Raw genomic sequence first — 22,308 nt, forward strand, 5'->3', positions numbered from 1 at the left:
TTACTACCAAATGTGTCAGAGGACCACTCACACCACACTCACAGTTCCAATTCGCCTGCAGTCATGCTTGGGAGTGGGGTCAATAGTCTGGAATAGCTATCCGGGGAATTGGGAGCTTGAGAGGAACTCTATAGTGTTGCTTTACTCTCAGTCCGGGAACCAGCGCTCTCTCTCTCTCTCTCTCCAAAAATCACTATACACTCCAGGAGTTTGATGAAATGCAAACCAACTTTACTGACACTTCTGCAACCAGCAACCAACTCTTCAGAAACTCTTTATATACATTGTCCATCTGAGATTTTTGGTGGTAATCTTAGCCACATCTCTTTACTCTTTGGAGAAACTCAGTACTGTAGATATTTACACAAGCTCCTGTCCTTTACCCATCCTGTTGAGTCAGAAATAAATGCAAGGCTGCTTCTATAATACCAATCCAGACTCTTTCAGGCACAGACCCTTTAGGCTGTCCTTCTTCCAGCAGTGCACCTCGCAGGGCTACACTCCGGCCTAGGAGGACAGGCTTCCCCCATCCTGGTCCCGCTTCCAGGCTGGATTCCCCTTATCCACCTGAAGTTCTTTCTCCTTTTCAGTTGCCACTTAGAGGGTAGCAACTATTCCATTACTCAGCCTGCACTTAGTTCTTTCATTCCAGAAACCCAAGGGTCCTGGAGGGGGTACAGGCAACCAAAGACCTCGTGTACCTCTCTCCAGACTCTTTTATTACTTTCCAAACTTCACCCCCCTGCTGTCACTCCCTACAGGGAAACCACTTTGTTTCTGCAACCTCTCCGCCAACTCCTCCCCTGGGTAGGCCTCCCACTCACTCTCCACAGCCCACTGGCAGGAACCTCCCTCCCCCCAGGACTTCTGGAAAAAAATCTGACACTACTGTCTCATGTATAATTATACTACAGCAAGAGGCCCTCACTGGATGCCCACCGGAAGGATGGAAGGCCAGATTTTAGGACTCAGGCTGTAAAAATAACAGCTAGGTTTAAAAATCTATGACAGGCTGAGCAAGGACTTGCTTTTCCTGCAAGTTAATATGTGTTCTAGCTTGAGACCTATCCACTGGAATAGTGGTGGGCCAAGCTACATAGCTTTAAACAGCTGAAGAGCACTGACTAGGCCTGAAACCAGCTGATGGCCTTATAGCAGAGAGCCTGCAAGAGTCTTAATGAAATCTGGTACAACTTTCAAATTGAATGTAACACATACGATGTAGAAATTATGGACGAAAATGGAAAGTTTGGTTTGTAAGATGGAGAATGTTTTTAATAAGTTGGCACCCAGATCACAAGATGATATAAGACAGAGATGTCCATGTTTTGATGTTTGGATGTCCGTATCTAGGGAGATGTCCATGTTTGGATGTTTGGATGTCCGTATCTAGGGAGATGTTGACAAAAAGGGAAATTGCGCAATAACTTGCAATAGCTAAAACGGAACTTCATAAGAACAAATGTTGACAAAAAAGGAAATTGCGCAATTCCCATAGACTTGTATTAGGACCAGATACTATATAAGAGAAGGGCATCAGATAGATCGTTGGAGGTTCTCCCCAACACATCTAGGACGCAGAGCTCCAGTCAGCTGAATCCAGAATTTGCCTGATGAATGTATCTGATTAAAGTCTGATTTGGTAAGAATAAAAAGACTATTTCTTTAACTACACTGTTTCTATCCTTGCTTCAATTTATTCTCTATCTTCTATCTGTTTTGCAAACTAACACACACACACACAAGTAAGATTTCTCACTGAACATGAATAGCCAAAGATTTATTTAGATCCAAAGAGACAGAAAGCTGTGGTCATGGGAATAAGATGTGAACTGAGCCTTCTGATGCCTCCCCCGCACCAATACATACCCATGGGAAGGGATGTCATTGGAATTCAGGGAGGCGGTTAGAAAGATATTCGAAGACCAGACCCTCTGTACACCTCCGGGTGGAAGGATCCCACGGGGGTCTATAGAGGGGTAGTTAAACACTCAGTAATACCCATACCATGGGCTTGTTTTCCCTTCTATGGCTCCTTGAACCCCTAGTGGTAGTACCACGAAGCTACTGCTAGGGGTCAGTGATACCATTTTGTGTAGAGGTCAGCGGCCCTCTCGTGTGATGCACGAAAACACAGTGCTATCGGCAGCATTCTACAAAAGTTTTTTTTTAAGACCAACCCACAGTATCATTACATGAGATACACTTGATATTGGAAGTCTATCAGATCAGTATAAAAGACTGCTGAAGCAGGTCTGTGGCCAAAACACAGCACTGTGTTGAGTCTCTGATCAATAAAACCTACTTAAGACTCAACCACTTTGTCCTGGCTCGTTTGGGTGCATGGTCGACTTCCCACTGTCTTGCTTTGCTGTGTACCTTACGTGGGATTTCAACGTTCCTCCACTTAGGTGGATTTCCACACCATTTTGTGTAGGACAGCTGGTGGGGAAGGAGTGAATAGAGATTGCTCTGTCCCTGTCACCCCTCCCCCCCCACACACACCCACCCTTACACAGTAACATAGTAAATGACGGCAAAAAAAGACCTGCATGGTCCATCCAGTCTGCCCAACAAGATAAACTCATATGTGCTACTTTTTGTGTATACCTTACATTGATTTGTACCTGTCCTTTTCAGGGCACAGACCGTGTAAGTCTGCCCAGCACTATCCCCGCCTCCCACCACCGGCTCTGGCACAGACCGTATAAGTCTGCCCAGCACTATCCCTGCCTCCCGCCACCGGCTCTGCCACCCAATCTCGGCTAAGCTCCTTAGGATCCATTCCTTCTGAACAGGATTTCTTTATGTTTATCCCACACATGTTTGAATTCTGTTACTGTTTTCATCTCCCCACCTCCCACGGGAGGGCATTCCAAACATCCACTACTCTCTCTGTGAAAACCAGGGACATTCTCCAGAGAATCTCCAAGGACATTTGCCGTCTGTCTCATGGAGGGACCTGGTCCTGCAATCCTATGGACCTCATCTGTAGGATATTTCTTTTGATAACACGGTGACAAATTATTGCATACTACAGAGAACCTAGGTTTCTCTGTGAGGGGAAATGGAAATGGGACTTGATATACCGCCTTTCTGAGGTTTTTGCAACTACACTTCCCTGTAATTTATCCAGTTGCAAACTATGCCAAAATATTTCACAGGACCCCAAAGTCATCCACAAAGGAAAGATATTCAACATAAAGGGATCTTTCACTTGCTCATCTTCCAATGTGGTATATATCATTCAGTGTAAAAAATGTAACGAAGGATGCTATATTGGAGAAACAGGCCAGATGCTTAAGACAAGATTCAATTTACATAGACATCATATGAACAATACTGGTGCCAGCAGGGTTCCCATGCCTGTTGGTCAACATTTTACAGAACCAGGACACTGTACCAGTGACTTCACAGTGAGAATCCTGAAAGGTAACTTTAAAACCATACAAGAACGTAAGACCTTTGAAGTCAGAATGATTGAATATTTTAACACCCAACAGAAAGGACTTAAGAAGGATCTGGAGTTCCTAGCCCATTATAAACCATAAAGCTGTATGTCTCTGTTGATCACCCCCACCCCTCACCTATCCACACCCATCCTGTTAGAATATCAATGATATGCTTTGATGTCCCCATGCATACCTCCTACCCACCCCCATCCTCCCACCCTGTCAGACTGTCATAGTAATGCTTGAATGTTTTCACTTATATACACTGTCAGCTAGCACATTTGCTTATTTCCGATCTGAGGAAGAAGGGCAACCTTCGAAAGCTAATCAAGAAATGCATTAAGTTATGTCCAATAAAAAAGGTATCATCTTATTTTCTTTTCCATGTTTTATTTTGTTTGATTTCTATTGCAACTACATTCAAAGCGGTTTACATATATTCAGGCATGTATTTTGTACCAGGGGCAATGGAGGGTTAAGTGACTTGCCCAGAGTCACAAGGAGCTGCAGTGGGAATCAACCTCAGTTCCTCAGGATCAAAGTCCACTGCACTAACCATTAGGCTACTCCTCCAGTATGGGTACCAGTTTTACACTCTATCCAGCCCTTCATTCTCTCTAGTGGTGGATCCTTGGGAAGACTCAGGCTGCCAACCCAGCTCCAGGCAGCAAATCTGGATAACTGTATTGGCATTACATGCATTACCAAAAAGCATGCATTAAAGTGGTTAAGGTAAAAAGACAAAGAAATGATTTACAATAGTAACAGTAAAATGAAGCAACTGAACACTAGGGGGCAGCGTGGGATCATGGCACAGTCAGGGGCCTTTGTTAGTAAGGTGCTCTCACACTAACTGCTGATGCATGGCTAAAGCAGCAGAGAACGCCAACTTTCCATTTCATCTGAAAGAGAGCTTCACAATTATACACCAAGCTCACATTTAGGGAAATACTTTGTTTTTTTTAATCTGTTTTCAACAGCTGGTCAAGTAAGTTACCTGTAAAATACCGCCCTTTGCTGGGGATGCTTTAACTTTTACTACCAATGTTCACTTCAATCCAATTAAAAAAAAAAAAAAAAATCCATGAAAACCAGCCTACCAGCTTTGGTGCTTAGCTAAAGATATAAAGACACAGACCCTGCTACCAGGCACTTGCAAGACAGATCCAGTTCTGCTGGGAGACCAGTGAACCCCAAATGCCACAAGAAAAAGGTTTGTGTCATTGGTAAAATCTATAGCCTGCTCCAAACTCTTGTTCCTTTCCAAGACAAGGAGACACTTCACATGTATGCACTACTACTACTACTACTACTACTTAACATTTCTAGAGCGCTACTAGGGTTACGCAGCGCTGTACAAATTAACAATTAAGGACGGTCCCTGCTCGGAAGAGCTTACAATCTAAAGGACAAAATGTCAAGTTGGGGTAGATAAGTTTTCCTGAGAAGAGGTGTAGTGATTAGGTGCCGAAGGCGACATTGAAGAGGTGGGCTTTGAGCATTGATTTGAAGATGGGTAGGGAGGGGGCACGGCGTATGGGCTCAGGGAGTTTGTTCCAGGCATGGGGTGAGGCGAGACAAAAGGGGCGGAGCCTGGAGTTGGAGGTGGTGGAGAAGGGTACTGAAAGGAGGGATTTGTCTTGAGAGCGGAGGTTACGGGTAGGGACGTAAGGGGAGATGAGGGTAGAGAGGTACGGAGGGGCCGCAGATCGAGTGCATTTGTAGGTGAGTAAGAGAAGCTTGAACTGTATGCGGTATCTGATTGGGAGCCAGTGAAGTGACTTGAGGAGAGGGGTGATATGAGTATATCGGTTAAGGTGGAAGATAAGACGTGCGGCAGAGTTCTGGATGGACTGAAGGGGGGATAGATGGCTACGTGGGAGGCCGGTCAGGAGTAGGTTGCAGTAGTCAAGGCGAGAGGTAATGAGAGAGTGGATGAGAGTTCGGGTGGTGTGCTCGGAGAGGAAGGGGCGAATTTTGCTAATGTTATAGAGGAAGAAGCGACAGGTCTTGGCTATCTGCTGGATGTGCGCAGAAAAGGAGAGGGAGGAGTCGAAGATGACACCGAGGTTGCGGGCAGATGAGACGGGGACAATGAGGGTGTTATCAACTGAGATAGAGAGTGAAGGGAGAGGGGAAGTGGGTTTGGGTGGGAAAACAATAAGTTCAGTCTTGCACAACATCTGGAAATAGCAATAAAAACTGTAATCGAAAGAATTTATATTTTAATATATAGTCAAAATAAGCATGAAGAAACAGTAACAGCTTGCAGGATATGAACAGAGCAAAATTAAATCTGCTACTGAATCAGCCTGAAGAGTAAATAAGGAGCAAATAATAATAAAATTAAATAAAAATCTGAGGTGCCCTATTTAGGCATGGTTATAAATTCTGCTCTGAGTTTTACACCTCAGATTGTAAGATTGGTACAAAAGTCATTTTACAAATTGCATCTCCTGCACCGATTAAAGCCTTTTATTTTCTTTTGAATCAGAACTATTTGCCAGCAGTTGACGCTCGTCATTAGACTATTGTAATTCTATACATCTGAGGCTCTTAGCATCCTCTTTCAAGTCTGTAAACTAGTACCTGAGGTGAAAAATATTGGGTCATCTGCATTTGCTTAATTGGCTGCAGACTTAAGATTTTGATACTGGCGTTTAAGGTAATCCACCTTTCAGTTCCTTCACTGCTTAATACTGTTTATGTTCTATTGTCTTGCTTGTAGATTGTGTTTACAGGATCAAGCTCTTTTGAATGTCTTCAAGTCAGCTAGCATGCAAAACAAGTATTCATATAAAGAGGAGGAGTGGCCTAGTGGTTAGAGCACCGGTCTTTGGTTCAAATCCCGCTGCTGCTCCTTGTGATCTTGGGCAAGTCACTTAACCCTCCATTGCCTCAGGTACAAAATTAGACTGTGAGACCACTCCAGGGACACAGAAATACCCAGAGTACCTGAATGTAACTCACCTTGAGCTACTGCTGGAAAAGGTGAGAGCAAAATATAAATAAATAAAGTAATGGTAAATGACATTCATTCAGAAAATGCGAGTAGAAGAGTGCCTTAAGGATCGGTCCTGGGGCAAATTTTGTTCAACATCTTTGAAAGTGATGTATCTGAAGGATTAGAAGAGAAAATTTTGCCTTTTCACAGATGCCAACACACACAGAAGGTGTTCTCTCCACGAAAGAGCAACGAAGCAAAGCAAACAGTGGGCAGCCGAAGGTGACGTCTTGCTCGTACATCTCCGGAACCGTGCACCTTCAAACCACCCTACCCCACTCTGCGCCATACTATTTGTGACATCAATATTGGGGCGTGTCTAGTTGAAGCTCTTGTTATTAGTTGCCGGAGAGTATTTCATTTGCAGAAAGTTGATCAGTTATTATTTTTATCTACATATTCTCTTTCTTGATTGGAAGCGAATAGACCCCTGACGCAGGCCTATACGGCCGAAACACGATTCGTGTCGGGTCGTTGTTTTAATTGTTTTGCAATAAAGAACTTGTTTCAGAAGACACCACTTGAGAGAGGACTTTTTTGTATCCACTGTTTGCTTTGCCTTTTCACAGATGACATGAAGATGTGCAACAGAGTGGACCACCACAGAGGGAGTAGGCAAATTGAGAAATGATCTATAAAGATTAAGAGGGGTTTTTTTTTTAATGCTTGCTAGAAGTACAGAGTGATATATTTGCAGTACAAAAACCCAAAGGACATTTGATAGAGACCAGAGATTGATGAGACCAGAAGAGAGACCTTGGGGATTGTAGTATTTGAGGATATCAAGGCAGCAAAACAATGCAAGAAGGCACTGGCCAAAACCAGAAAGATGCTTAAGCAGAAAGGGAAATCATAATGCCCCTATACAGGATACTGGGTTCAGTTTTGGAGGCCATAAATAGGCCAACTGAATTCCCCAAACCCACCCAAAATCGGGTGCATTGGTGTCCTGAGAGGTGTCAGGAAGATGGAGGAGTGTAGGGTCAGGGTTAACCTTGCATTTGAGAAGGGATGGGGTTCAAGGAGGGGGCTTTTAGGGGCCCTTTTACTAAGCCGCATAAGCGTCTATGTGCGCACAACGCGTGCCAAAATGGAACAGCCTGACAACTACGTGGCTCTTGTGGTAATTTTGGCGCACGTCCGATACGCACGTCTGAAAAATATTTTTTTATTTTCGGGCAAACGTAACGGATGCGTGCCAAGTGGCATTTGATGCGCATACAGTAGGTCATTACCGCCTGGTTACCGCGTGAGTCTTTACCACTAGGTCAATGGCTGGCGGTAAGGTCTCAGACCCAAAATGGACGCGTGACAATTTTCATTTTGCCGCATGTCCATTTTCGGCAAAATTTAAAAAGGCCTTTTTTACAGGCGCGCTAAAAAATGGATCGGCGTGCACCCAAAACCCGCGCCTACACTATCGCAAGCTATTTTTCAGCGCACCTTAGTAAAAGGACCCCTTCAAACTTTCTAGCCCTGCAAAAGGACTGGGGGGAGTGGAGGCATAAGAATCCTTCTAATGGATGAGTTCCGGGTGGAGCTCCGATTCGAGCCAGAAAGCCCTTCAAATTAAGGCTGCTGTAGCCACGCATAAAAACATTTCCCCCCTTTTTCACACATTGCCACAGCCTGGAAATGTACAACGTTGTTCCCTGTGGTAACACATGAAATATTCCATGCAAATTTTAGCTAGGGCTATAAATGATCCAAGAACTCATTTTGTACCTTTCCTAGCTACAGTTCGTAGAAATGGGTACTAACCTGTGAACACTGCTGCAGCTTAATCCCTTAAGTACGTAAATAAATTGTACCTTCTTCCTTTCATTTACAGTGGAAATTACTACTGAAGCTCCCCAAGGATTTCTTATCCCTCAAGCAATATCAAAAGTATAAGTCCAGCAGCACATTCATCTGCTCCTTGACTCATCTTTCTATTAGTTCTGGTTGCCACACAAATTGTGCACTTTGCTGTCACCTCAAATTTTTGGCTGGTCCTTCGACAACCTGTCCTTGTGCCAGTCGATTCATGTAACGGTATTTTAGTTGGTTTGCAGGCAACTTCTGTTAGGGAACTTCAGGGAATACAGAATGGTTGCTATGTCTTATTTCTCCCGTATCAGCACAGTTGCATTGGTTTCCTCTAGGTTGAAGGGCACAGTTCAAGCTGTTGGTTCTTTGCTTGAAAACCTTGCTTCTAGCTGTGAATTTGCCCCTCTTGGTGGTGTCTATGATTTAGGAAGTAGGTAGGGTTCCTACATTCCCAGAATCAAGGGTTGCCCGTGGTTCTTTCTTTGAGGGTTAGGCACAAATATGGACTTGTTCACTGGTTGGTCACCGTCTATCAAATCAAACCAAATCTTATATACTGCTAAAATCCCCTTTTCAGAATTCAATGCACTTTACATCCTAAGTGGATTTGACATAGACTGATTAGAGTATATAAAAATAATAAAGGTACATCATATAGATGGAAAAGGATACAACAGTAGTAATAGAAACAAAGAAACATGACGGCAGATAAAGGCCATATGACCCATTCCATTCTCTGTAACCCCTAATTCTCCCATTCCTAAGCGATCCCACATGCTTATCCCATGCCCTTTTAAATTCTGGAACAGTCCTCGACCCCACCACCTTCACCGGGAGGCCATTCCATGCCTCCACCACCCTTTCTGTGGTGGAGGCATGGAATACTTCCTTAGGTTACTCCTAAGCCTATTCCCTCTTAACTTTGTCGTATGCCCCCTCATTCCAGAGTAATGGTTTGTTATATCAGTTTTTGGAAAGAGAAATTATTTAACCTCTTCCGAAAGCTGAAGTAGCTATTATCTGACCTAATAGCAGTAGGTAAAGAATTCTATAGTGAGACTCCTAATAGAGGGAAGAGAGAGCTAAAAATCTTCTCAGACTGGATTCCCATGTAAAGCGGTGACATAAGCAAGGAGTAAACCGAGAAGGGAGAGGGGAAGGGAAGGAGACAGATGCCAGACCATGGGAGAGGAGGGAAATGGAAGGAGTATGATGTCAGATGGTGAGTGGGGGGGGGGAGGAGAAGGGAAGGAGAGATGACAGACCATGAGGGAAAGGAGAAGGGGAAGGGAAAGACAGAGCTGATAGACCATGAGGGGAGAAGGGCAATTGAAGAAGAGAGCAGACAGACAATGAGGAGGGAAGGGGAAGGGAAGGACAAAACTGACAGACCATGAGGAGGGACGGGAAAGGGAAGGACAAAGCTGACCATGGGGGGGGGGCAGGAAGGGAAGGAGCGAACTGACAGACCATGGGGAACAGGAGGAGAAGGGGACGGGAAGGAGAGAACTGACAGACAATGGGGGAGCAAGGGGAGGGGAAGGGAAAGGGAGAGCTGACAGACTATGAGGGGAGCAGGAAGGGAATGGAAGGAGAGGGCTGACAGGCTGTGGAAGGCAGGAGGAGAAGGGGAAGGGAAAGACAGAGCTGATAGACCATGAGGGGGGAAGGGCAATTGAAGAAGAGAGCAGACAGACAATGAGGAGGGAAGGGGAAGGGAAGGACAAAACTGACAGACCATGAGGAGGGACGGGAAAGGGAAGGACAAAGCTGACCATGGGGGGGGGGGACAGGAAGGGAAGGGAAGGAGAGGGCTGACAGATTGTGGAAGGCAGGAGGGGACGGGAAAGACAGAGCTGACAGACCATAGTGGGGGGAGGGAAGGGAAGGAGAAAGCTGACAGACCATTAGGAGGAAAAAGAAGGGAAGGAGAAAGCTAACAGACTATGGGGGTGGGAAAGGAAGGAGAGAGCTGACAGACAACGAGGGTACAGGGGGAGAGGAGGGGAAGGAGAGAGCTGACAGACCATGGTGTCAGGGGAGGGGAAGGGAAGGGAAGGAAAGAGCTGAAAGACCATGGGAGGGCAGGAAAGGAAGGGGAAGGGAAGCAGAAAGCTAACAGACCATTGGGGGGCAGGAAAGGAAGGGGAAGGGAAGGAGAGAGCTGACAGACCATGGTGTCAGGGGAGGGGAAGGGAAGGAAAGAGCTGAAAGACCATGGGAGGGCAGGAAAGGAAGGGGAAGGGAAGCAGAAAGCTAACAGACCATTGGGGGGCAGGAAAGGAAGGGGAAGGGAAGGAGAGAGCTAACAGACCATGGGAGGGAAGGAGAGTGCTTACAGACCATAGAGAGGGGGCAGAAGGGGAAGGGAAGAAGAAAGCTAACAGAACATGGAGAACAGATGGAGGGGAAGGAGAGAGCTGAGATCATGGGGGTAGGGGAGGGGAAGGGAAATAGAGAGCTAACAGACCATGGGGGAGGGAAGGGAATAAGAAAGATCCCATGGGGGGCAGGAAGGGGACAGGAGAGGCCATGAGAGGAAGGGGAAGGGAAGGAGAGAGCTGTCAGACCATTGGGGGGGGGGGGAAAGGAGATAGCTGACACACCATGGAGGGAAGGGGAAGGGAAGGAGAGAGATTTCAGACCATTGGGGGTGGGGAGGAAGTGAAGGAGAGAGATGCTGCCAAACCACAGGGGGGAGGGAGAAGGGAAGATGAAGGGAAAGAGGAAGGGGAGAGCTGACAGATCATGGGGGTCAAGAGGGAGGGGAATGGAAGGAGAGAGATGACAGACCATGGGGCAGGAGAAGGGAATGAGAAAGATGCCAGATTGTGGGTGGGTGGGGGGAATGGGAAGGGAAGGAGATAGCTGTCAGACTATGTGGGGTGGAGGGGAAGGGAAGAGGAGAACTGACAGACCCAGGGGGAAGGGGAAGTGAAAGAAAGATATGCCAGACAATTGGGGGGGGGGAGAAGGGGAAGTAAAGGAGAGAGATGCCAAACCACAGGGGTGGGGGAAGAGAAGGAGAAGGAAAGAAGATTGCCAGGCTGTGGGTGTGGTGAGGAGAGAGGGTACAGAAAACTTGGATTGGGAAATCAGAACAAGTGAGGTGATTACATTTGCAGATGACATAAAACTTGTTTAAAAGAAGGATATATCAGAATTAGAAAAGGTTCAAAAAGAGCGACCAAAATAATAAAGGCGATGGAACTCCTCTTGTTTGAGGAAAGGCTAAAGAGGTCAGCTTGGAAAAGAGACAGCTGAAGGGGGATATGATTTAGGTCTACAAAATCCTGAGTGGTGTATAAAGGGTAAAGCAAACTGATTTTTTATTATTTCAAAAAGTAAAAAGACTATGGGACGCTCAATTGTTAAATGAAAATACTTTTAAAACAAATAGGAGGAAATATTTTTTCACTCAATGAATAGTTAAGCTCTGGATCTCATTGCCAGAGAATGTGGTAAGAGTGGCTAGCATATCTGGGTTTAAAAAAGGTTTGTAAGTTCCTGGAGGAAAAGTCCATAGTCTGCTATTGAGACAGACATGGGGAAGCCACTGCTTGCCCTGGGATAGGCAGTATGGAATGTTACTACTAATTGGGTTTCTGCCAGGTACTTGTGACCTGGCTTGGCCACTGTTGGAAACAGGAAACTGGACTGGATGGACCAATGAACTGACCCAGTATGCCTATTCTTACATTCTTATGGAAGCAAGGAGGAGAAACATTGGACCCACAGGGAAAGGTGAAAGGGAGACAGCTGCTGGGATTGCAGGGCATATGAATGGAGGTGGGAAAAGAGAGAGATCAGAAGAATGGGTATGGAGGAGTGGCCTAGTGGTTAGGGTGGTGGACTTTGGTCCTGGGGAACTGAGGAACTGAGTTCAATTCCCACTTCAGGCACAGGCAGCTCCTTGTGACTCTGGGCAAGTCACTTAACCCTCCATTGCCCCATGTAAGCCGCATTGAGCCTGCCATTAGTGGGAAAGTGCAGGGTACAAATGTAACAAAAATAAAATAGATACTATTGGAGATTCTACATGGAATGTTGGTACTATTAGAGATTCTACATGGAATGTTGCTACTATTGGAATTCTACATGGAATGTTGCTAGTGGACTAGCAACATTCCATGTAGAAGGCTGCGCAGGCTTCTGTTTCTGTGAGTCTGACATCCTGCACGTATGTGCAGGACGTCAGACTCACAGAAGCAGAAGCCTGCGCGGCCACATTGGTGATCTGCAAGGGCCGACTTCTACATGGAATGTTGCTAGTAGCAACAGTGGAGGAGTGGCCTAGTGGTTAAGGTGGTGGACTTTGGTCCTGAGGAACTGAGTTTGATTCCCACTTCAGGCACAGGCAGCTCCTTGTGACTCTGGGCAAGTCACTTAACCCTCCATTGCCCCATGTAAGCCGCATTGAGCCTGTCATGAGTGGGAAAGCGCAGGGTACAAATGTAACAAAAATAAAATAGATACTATTGGAGATTCTACATGGAATGTTGCTACTATTGGAGATTCTACATGGAATGTTGCTATTCCACTAGCAACATTCCATGTAGAAGCCTGCGCGGCCACATTGGTGATCTGCAAGGGCCGACTTCGCTAGTGGAATAGCAACATTCCATGTAGAATCTCAAATAGTAGCAACAGTGGAGGAGTGGCCTAGTGGTTAGGGTGGTGGACTTTGGTCCTGGGGAACTGAGTTCAATTCCCGGCACAGGCAGCTCCTTGTAACTCTGGGCAAGTCACTTAACCCTCCATTGCCCGCCGCATTGAGCCTGCCATGAGTGGGAAAGCGCGGGGTACAAATGTAACAAAAAAAAAAAAAAAGTAGGAAAGAACCTGGACCCAGGAAGTGAGTGAGAGAGAGGGTAAATGGTGATAAGATTTGATATTCAGCCTTTCTGTGGTACAACTAAAGCAGTTTTGAGACAGAGAGATGTTATACCATGGGGAGGGGAGAGAGATGGAGAGATGCTGGCCCCAGGGTGGGGGTGCAAGAGAAAAGGGAGAGAGGGGAGAAGCTGGACAGGGGGTGGAACAGGGACAGAGAGGGGAGGTGTAGGACATGACAGATAGGTTGAGTAAAAGGGGCAGTTTGTTAGCTAAGAACATGAATTTATCATCAAGACTTCTGTCCCATGTTTTTCTTGTTACATGAAATTACAGCCAAACTCTATTTCTCTAAGAAATAGCAAATTACAACAATATCAAAAGTAAGTTAACCCTTTAATGTCTGCTATATGAAATGTTTGCATATGTCCGGCTTTCTCAAACAGTTCTGTGTGGAGGAGTAGCCTAGTGGTTAGTGCAGTGGACTTTGATCCTGGGGAACTGAGTTCAATTCCCACTGCAGCTCCTTGTGACTCTGGGCAAGTCACTTAACCCCCCATTGCCCCTGGTAAAAAATAAGTACCTGAATATATGTAAACCGCTTTGAATGTAGTTGCAAAAACCTCAGAAAGGCGGTATATCAAGTGCCATTAACAAGATTCCAGGCAGAATTTCAAAGAGTAGCAACATTCCATGTAGAACCCCAAAGAATAGCAAGATTCAGGAATCCCAAGGAGTGGAAGAGTAGCCTAGTGGTTGCTACTATTTGAGATTCCACATGGAATGTTGCTAGTGGAGGAGTAGCCTAGTGGTTAGTGCAACAGACTTTGATCCTGGGGAACTGGATTTGATTCCCACTGCAGCTCCTTGTGAATCTGGGCAAGTCACTTAACCCTCCATTGCCCCTGGTACAAAATAAGTACCTGAATATATGTAAACCGCTTTGAATGTAGTTGCAAAAACCTCAGAAAGGTGGTATATCAAGTCCCATTTCCCTTTCCCTATTTGAGATTCTACATGGAATGTTGCTAGTGGAGGAGTAGCCTAGTGGGAACTGGGGAACTGGGTTCAATTCCCACTGCAGCTCCTTGGGAGTCTGGGCAAATCACTTAACCCTCCATTGCCCCTGGTACAAAATAAATACCTGAACATATGTAAACCGCTTTGAATGTAGTTGCAAAAACCTCAGAAAGGCAGTATATCAAGTCCCACTTCCCTTTCCCTTACTGTGCAATCTTCCCTTGTATGCCAGTCTTCAGTAAAAAACAGAGGGTGGTATAGCAACAAATCAATTGTTAATAAACACAGGTGCAATCTGTTACTATACCACCCTCTGTTTTTTTTTGTTTTACTGCACTGGTTTAGTGGTTTCACTCTGCAGGTTTTTCTGAGGTGGTGGTTGGCCTGTGATGAAAGCCATTATAGCTGTGTCCACTGAGTTGGTATCCTTGGCTTATGAGGCCTCTATTTAACATTTCTTAACAAGTAACCTTTGTTATACACAAGGTGTATATTTATACTTATTTTACAGCAATTTTCTATAAGTAGAATAATATGCCATATTTTATATTGTTATTTGAATATTTATTACTGCTATAATTGCCTATTGCTCGTGTTTGATCTATTCTTACTGTAAACCGCCTTGAGTGAGTTCCTTCAAAAAGCCGGTAAATAATAATAAAGAAATAAAATAAACTAATACGTTGATGTATACTCACGTTATGAGGAATTTCCTAGATTATTTGTAGGTGCAAATTTATTTCCTTTTGAAATCCTAACTTTGAGATAGAAACTGTAGTGAAACCAGGGCTGCAGGTAGGTCACAGGCAGTGGTGTGCTGGAGCAGGCTCTCACAGGCTCGCGAGAGCCGTTTGTTAAGTTTTTAAGAATTTTGGGAGCCGGTTGTTAAAGTAGGCCTCCCCATGGCTACTTTAACAACTGACTCCCAAAATGTGGGCTTGGGCCCCCTCCTGAATTCTCTTTTACTTTGCTGGCAGTGATACTGGCCCCACCAGCCAAGTAAACAGACTGCTGCTGCTCCCTGCTCCTTGTTTCTGACTCTGAGCATCAGGCTGAGACTTTTCATGCAAGCGCAAGAAGGTTCCATCATGCTGCTCAGAGCCAGAAACAAGCAGCAGAGAATGCTGGCAGTCCATTTATTGGCTGGTGGGGCTCGGCAAATGTATGCCTAGCGTGCCCGCACAAGGGAGGGGAGAGAGGCATGTATCCCCCCTCCCCAAAAAAAAAATTTCAGGGCCGGCCATGCCCGGAGAGAGAGCCCATTGTTAAAAATTTACCAGCACACCCCTGGTCACAGGGTTGGAGCAAGAACTAGTTGCAAATCAGATTTGGTGGCTTGGAGTAGAGAAACTTGGCAATAAAGATTCTTTGGGTAGGAGAAGAGTTAGTTAGCCTTCAAAGTGATGTGAACAGCTTCCTACTCACTACAGCCAATCCCCAATGCCCAGGTGTAGCTTTCCTCACTCCAAATTATTAGACTCCCTCCTGCATGTTGGGGCTGACTCCAGTTCAAACTTCTCAGAGTCTTGCCCTGACAGTGGTAGGTAGATCTATGCAGTGCTGGGTTTAATGCTCCATTAGTAACCATGCTGAGCGAGTCCTTAGCTGAAGGTTATCTGTCCCCCTAAGCTGAAATTCTGCTATAAACCCTTTGATGCAGAAACCTTCCTTAGATGTCAACGTGTTGTCCAGAGGAAACATCCATTTTCAGGGCTGGCCCTGGTATAGTCTGAACATTGCTTACCAGAATCTTTCTTAATCTGACTAATTGTGAATCAATTGCTTTCACTGGTCCATATTCCTCACTGCCTCCTGCCCTGGTGTTGGATAGTATTCAGTTCACTTTTAAAGACTCCATCCATATCCTGGGGGTCATTTTTGACTCCAAGCTTTTCAGAAGCAAATTGAAAAAACGCTGACCGCCACCAGCTAAAGTATCCCCCAATATTCAATGCTGGACCATGTCCAGGCACCAGCACTGAATATTGAGAATAATTTGGGGTGGGCTGGGGGCCCAGCACTTATGCAGACCCAGCCGATATTCTGCCAGGGCCGCATAAAAGCTATGTGGCACTGACTATCAGGCTGGTCAGCCCACATAACTTTTATTTTATTTTTTTTAAAGCCCCTGAGCCCCCTTTCCCTCCCCTGCCAATGTCCCCTCTTTCCCTCCCCCCTCCCAGCCCACATCAAGACCACCCCAGCCATGCAGACAGGCCCTCTCCCCAGGCCTACCTGTATCCCTGATGGTCCAGCGGGGTCATTGGGGGCAGGAGCACAGTGGTGTACAGTTGTGTACAGTTGTGGGTAGTGGGTTTGGGGGGCTCAGCACACAAGGTAAGGGAACTGTGTACCTGGGAGCATTTTATGAAGTCCACTGCAGTGCCCCCTAGGGTGCCCGGGTGGTGTCCTGGCATGTCAGGGGGACCAGTGCACTAGAAATGCTGGCTCCTCCCACGTCCAAATGGCTTGCATTTGGACATTTTTGACTTGGATGTCTTTGGTTTCGAAAATCGGCGAAAATCAAAGACCTCCAAATCCAAGGACGTCCTTGGATTTGGATGTCTTTGACAGTATTTTGAAGCGAAAGATGGATGTCCATCTTTTTTTGAAAATATGGTTTTCCCCGCCTCTGGATTTGGACGTTTTACAAAAAGACGTCCAAATCCAAACTTAGACATTTCTTTCGAAAATGCCCCTCAACTTCATGCTTTGCAATATAAATACAGTAGCATTTTTCTTAGTCATTGCTGAAATACAAATAAAATTATGTTAATTATACGACCGTGTCTGCCTCTTATGGTAGCTTTTGTTAATTAAAGCCTTGTCAGAAAAATATTTGCAAGTGTGATTTTATTATGCAGGCAAACAATACACTGCCAAAATACAAAATAGCAAGCAACACAGTATTAGTGGCCAAGGTTATACAAAGTTGATTATTTTCAGTGGAAAATAAATCTGTTGGCTGCCTGCTATGTGAATATTCCATCACTGTTTAATTATTGCTACCAAGTATTACATATTTAGGGGATATGCCTTAAACATACATTGTTTACATTTGTTTATCTAGACCTTACATGCACATGGTATTGCTTATTAAACCCAAAGGCAAACCCAAAGTGTGGTTAAACAATTTGGTATAAAATGTGTAGACTTTGTTTGTTATGAAATGATTTGAGTCCTACTGATCTGTACATGTGTTGTGTTATTTTGGTGGATGGAAACAGTCAGGTGGGCTTATAGGGAGGGAGGGGAGTATGGGAGGGGAAGGGTTCTTGGGGTAAAAGTAAAACTTTTTATTGTGCCATGTTGGATGGTTTACTTTTTTTTTTTCTTGTTTTGTATGAAACTTATCAACCAACATGTTTTGCTTTTAATAAAGATTATTAAAACATAAAAAAATAAGTTTGGATGTTACTGAATTCTGTTATTCTGTCTCACTGCATTTCCAGTTTTGGCACAGAATGAGCCATCACAAGAACAAAATATAAGTAAACCAATGAGCTGCATTAGGGGCTTATAGCCCATTTCATTATGTTTCCACAAATGAGAGTTCTGTTTGATAGAAAATATTTTTATTATTTTGACTTATAAACCACTTGCCCCTGAAATATGCTCAAACAACAGAATAAACCATTTGTGTACCTAAAAGGTAAGGTTCTACAAAACAGATGAAGATGTGATTCCATGTGCCCCAATAAAAGGAGAGTTTAATTCTACTTTCATGTAATTTCAATATATTACATCATCTTTATAAAACCATCTAGCTTATTTTCGAAAGGGAAGGATGCCCATCTTCCGACACAAATCGGGAGATGGGCGTCCTTCTCCCAAGGTCGCCCAAATCGGCATAATCGAAAGCCAATTTTTTTGCGTCCTCAACTGCTTTCTGTCGCGGGGATGACCAAAGTTCATGGGGGCGTGTCGGCAATGTACCGAAGGCAGGACAGGGGCGTAGTTAAGAGATGGGCGTCCTCGGCCGATAATAGAAAAAAGAACGGCATCCCTCACGAGCATTTGGTCAACTTTTGTTTTCACAACCAAGCCTCGAAAAGGTGCCCAAACAGGCCAGATGACCACCGGAGGGAATCGGGGATGACCTCCCCTTACTCCCCCAGTGGTCACCAACCCCTCCCACCCAAAACAAAAATTAAAAAACATTTTTCCAGTCTCTATGCCAGCCTCAAATGTCATACCCAGCTCCATCACAGCAGTATGCAGGTCCCTGGAGCAGTTTTTAGTGGGTGCCGTGCACTTCAGGCAGGTGGACCCAGGCCCATCCCCCACCACCTGTTACACTTGTGGTGGTAAATGTAAGCCCTCCAAAACCCAACCAAAACCCTCTGTACCCACATGTAGGTGCCCCCCTTCATCCCTAAGGGCTATGGTAGTGGTGTACAGTTGTGGGGAGTGGGTTTTAGGGGGGGGGTTGGGGGGCTCAGCACCCAAGGTAAGGGAGTTATGCACCTGGGAGCAATTTGTGATGTCCACTGCAGTGCCCCCTAGGGTGCCCGGTTGGTGTCCTGGCATGTGAGGAGGACCAGTGCACTACGAATGCTGGTTCCTCCCATGACCAAAGGGCTTGGATTTGGTCGTTTTTCAGACGGGCGTCCTCGGTTTCCATTATGACCGAAAACCGGGAATGACGATCTCTAAGGTCGACCATCTCAACATTTAGGTCAACCATCTCTAAGGCCGACCTAAATGTTGAGATCTGGGCGTCCCCAACCGTATTACCGAAACAACAGATGGACGTCCATCTTGTTTCAATAATACGGGTTTCCCCGCCCCTTCGCCGGAACATCCTTAGAGATGGACGCCCTTAGAGATGGTCGTCCCTGTTTGATTATGCCCCTCCATGCTTCCCAAGGCAGATTACAACAAAATTTAAGATGAACCCATCAGGAAACAGGATATCCTCATTGTAATTTGGCCATCTGTATTGTATACAGTTGTTTAGTTTTTAGTGTAGAAAAATGAGCACAAAATACAGAGTTTAAAATTGCCGTTTCTACCAGCTATAATAATTTTAAGCTGTTTTAGATTGTAAGCTGTTTTGAGCAGGGACTGTCTTTTCTTCATGTTCAATTGTGAAGCGCTGCGTACAACTGGTAGCGCTATAGAAATGATTTGTAGTAGTAGTTAGTGATATAGTCAATTGTTGTTTCATAATATTTATATGTACATATGGTGTAGAAAAATGCTATCAGTTGCCTTCAGTGAAATACAGGCCAAGCCAGGTTTATGCTCAGAACTAGGCCTCTAAAAACCAAAGACCGTGTCAGACAATGTCATTGTGACAAAATGCTGAATTAAGCAGCTGAGAAGCTGACAGAGGAAGACGGAATCTATTCTCAAAACAACAGGTGGACAGACATAACAAGACAATACCCAGAGTTTTGTGGGAAAGATGTTTTGGATAAAAGCAGATAACAGTAGGTCATAAGAACATCCAGGGGGGGCTGAAGGAGGACTTGAAAGCATGTGAACTCATTATTAGCAAAGATGTTGATACTTGGAACTTGGAAACATGTGAAGTCATAGTTATCAACTGATAATATGCAAAGACTGGCAGTGGGAAAATGAAAACCTAATAGGGATCAATGGTACAAGAAATGTATTTAAAGGCTAGTAGCTAAGGCATTGCCCCGGCCCGGAAGAAGCCGACGGCACCCGTTGTGTGTCACGGAGCTCTGCACTCATAACATGAGAAACGAGTGTCTGATACATGCCCTGTGATGATTTTGTACTAATCTGGCTTTTGGTAAGTGAGCTAATAAACTTTGACAGCTACTTTCTCATGTGTACAGAATCTCTATGTCCTTCTGTTTGTGGAGTTCTTTAGTGCCTAGGCTGGGTAGATTAGTCTGGGACTATGCAAGGTAAGATAAATTCAATGGGAAGCTTTCAAATAAATGAAAAAGGTGTCCAATAAAAAAAAAAAAAACTGCCTATCCAACTGAAACAGTACTACTACTACTTGACATTTCTAATGCGCTACTAGGGTTACGCAGCGCTGTACAATTTAACATAGAAGGACAGTCCCTGCTCAAAGGAGCTTACAATCTAAAGGACAAATGTACAGTCAGTCAAATAGGGGCAGTCTAGATTTCCTGAAAGGTATAAAGGTTAGGTGCCGAAAGCAACATTGAAGAGGTGGGCTTTGAGCAAGGATTTGAAGATGGGTAGGGAGGGGGCTTGGCGTAAGGGCCCAGGAAGTTTATTCCAAGCATAGGGTGAGGTGAGGCAGAATGAGCGGAGCCTGGAATTGGCGGTGGTGGAGAAGGGTACTGAGAAGAGGGATTTGTCCTGTGAGCGGAGGTTACGGGTGGGAACGTAAGGGGAGATGAGGGTAGAGAGGTAATGAGGGGCGCAGACTGAGTGCATTTGTAGGTAAGAAGGAGAAGCTTGAACTGTATGCGGTATCTGATTGGAAGCCAGTGAAGTGACTTTAGACTTGTTACAGATGGACCGACAAAGTGGATGCAGCAGCTCCTAGGTTTGCTTGCTTTGTTTTGAGTAAACAGGGATGACGGCTGCGCTGGGAAGGGGGAAACTCAGATTGTCCTAATCGGCTTCCTTGCTTCCAATGGACTAGATAGGCTCACTTCCACTAAACCTCCTAGCTCTGCCCCACGTGACGGGAAGCAGAAAAGGCTGAACCTTCCTCGCCCCCCCCCCCCCCAGCGCGCGCACGGAACTAAATTTCCCCTTGTCCAGTTTCTACGCATGCGCCCTGGCCGGAACAAGGCCTCCTCAGTCGCGCGTGCGGCCTGACCCCTTGGGGGCTAAGGAGGGAGGAAGTCACTCAGGCTCTATCTCTTTAAGACTCGACCTGGGGTGGAGGGGGGGAGGGGAAGCGCGCGTTGCCCGGCGGCGCTGCTGAGGTACGTCGTCGCGCGCAGATGACGTCACGTAATGGCCGTGCTGTGTGAGTAGCGGGATCCCGTCCTTCCGCTGCCTTCCCCGGTGCGGCCTGCGCCAATCCCAGAGCCCGCGGCCGCCCGCCCGACCCCGGAGCCCGCCCGAGAGCCCCGCGGTGGCCCCGCACCCACCCCGCCGGCCCGGCCCGGCCTCCCAGGCCTGCGCCGGGAGCGTGGGAGACAGCGAAAGAGAGCGGGAGGCAGGTAAGGCACCGCCGAGCCAGGCCCCGAGGAGGACAAAACACGGGCAAAGAGCGTCTGTGGGTAAAATTCTCACACACACAGAGGCAGACAACCAGTTAACATCACACACACCCAGCATCTGCTACTGCTACTTAGCATTTCTAAAGCGCTATTAGATGTACGCAGCGCTGTACACTTGAACATGAAGAGACAGTCCCTGCTCCACAGAGCTTACAATCTAATCAGGAACGACAGACAAGAGATAAGGGATGGTAAAATAAGGGTTCTGAACAAGGGTTAGGAGTTAAAAGTAGCATCAAAAAGGGGGGTTTTTAGCTTAGATTTGAAGATGGCCAGAGATGGAGCTTGACGGACCGGCTCAGGAAGTCTATTTCAGGCATATGTCAGGAAGTATTTCTTCACGGAGAGAGTAGTGGATGCTTGGAATGCCCTCCTGCGGGAGGTGGTGGAGAGGAAAACGGTAACGGAATTCAAACATGCGTGGGATAAACATAAAGGAATCCTGTTCAGAAGGAATGGATGCTCAGGAGCTTAACCGAGATTGGATAGCAGAGCCGGTGGTGGGAGGTGGGGATAGTGCGGGGCAGACTTTTACAGTCTGTGCCAGAGCCAGTGGTGGGAGGCGGGACTGGAGGTTGGGAGGCGGGGATAGTGCTGGGCAGACTTATACGGTCTGTGCCAGAGCCGGTGGTGGGAGGCGGGACTGGAGGTTGGGAGGCGGGGATAGTGCTGGGCAGACTTATACGGTCTGTGCCAGAGCCGGTGGTGGGAGGCGGGACTGGAGGTTGGGAGGCGGGGATAGTGCTGGGCAGACTTATACGGTCTGTGCCAGAGCCGGTGGTGGGAGGCGGGACTGGAGGTTGGGAGGCGGGGATAGTGCTGGGCAGACTTATACGGTCTGTGCCAGAGCCGGTGGTGGGAGGCGGGACTGGAGGTTGGGAGGCGGGGATAGTGCTGGGCAGACTTATACGGTCTGTGCCAGAGCCGGTGGTGGGAGGTGGGGATAGTGCGGGGCAGACTTATACGGTCTGTGCCAGAGCCAGTGGTGGGAGGCGGGACTGGA

General features: G+C 46.2%; 1 protein-coding gene across 7 annotated transcripts in view; it reads left to right on the plus strand.

The window, feature by feature from the left end:
• Positions 1-20,979: 20,979 nt before the first annotated feature.
• ZC3H18 (zinc finger CCCH-type containing 18) overlaps positions 20,980-22,308 on the plus strand; it is a 170,028-nt gene continuing 168,699 nt past the window's right edge. For all 7 annotated transcript variants that reach the window (XM_030204577.1, XM_030204581.1, XM_030204579.1 and 4 more), the window contains exon 1: positions 20,980-21,245. The gene's annotated coding sequence lies outside the window, so the exon portion shown is untranslated. The remainder of the gene's footprint in view (positions 21,246-22,308) is intronic.

Source organism: Microcaecilia unicolor, chromosome 5 (genome assembly GCF_901765095.1).
Source record: "Microcaecilia unicolor chromosome 5, aMicUni1.1, whole genome shotgun sequence".
Taxonomy (NCBI): domain Eukaryota; kingdom Metazoa; phylum Chordata; class Amphibia; order Gymnophiona; family Siphonopidae; genus Microcaecilia; species Microcaecilia unicolor.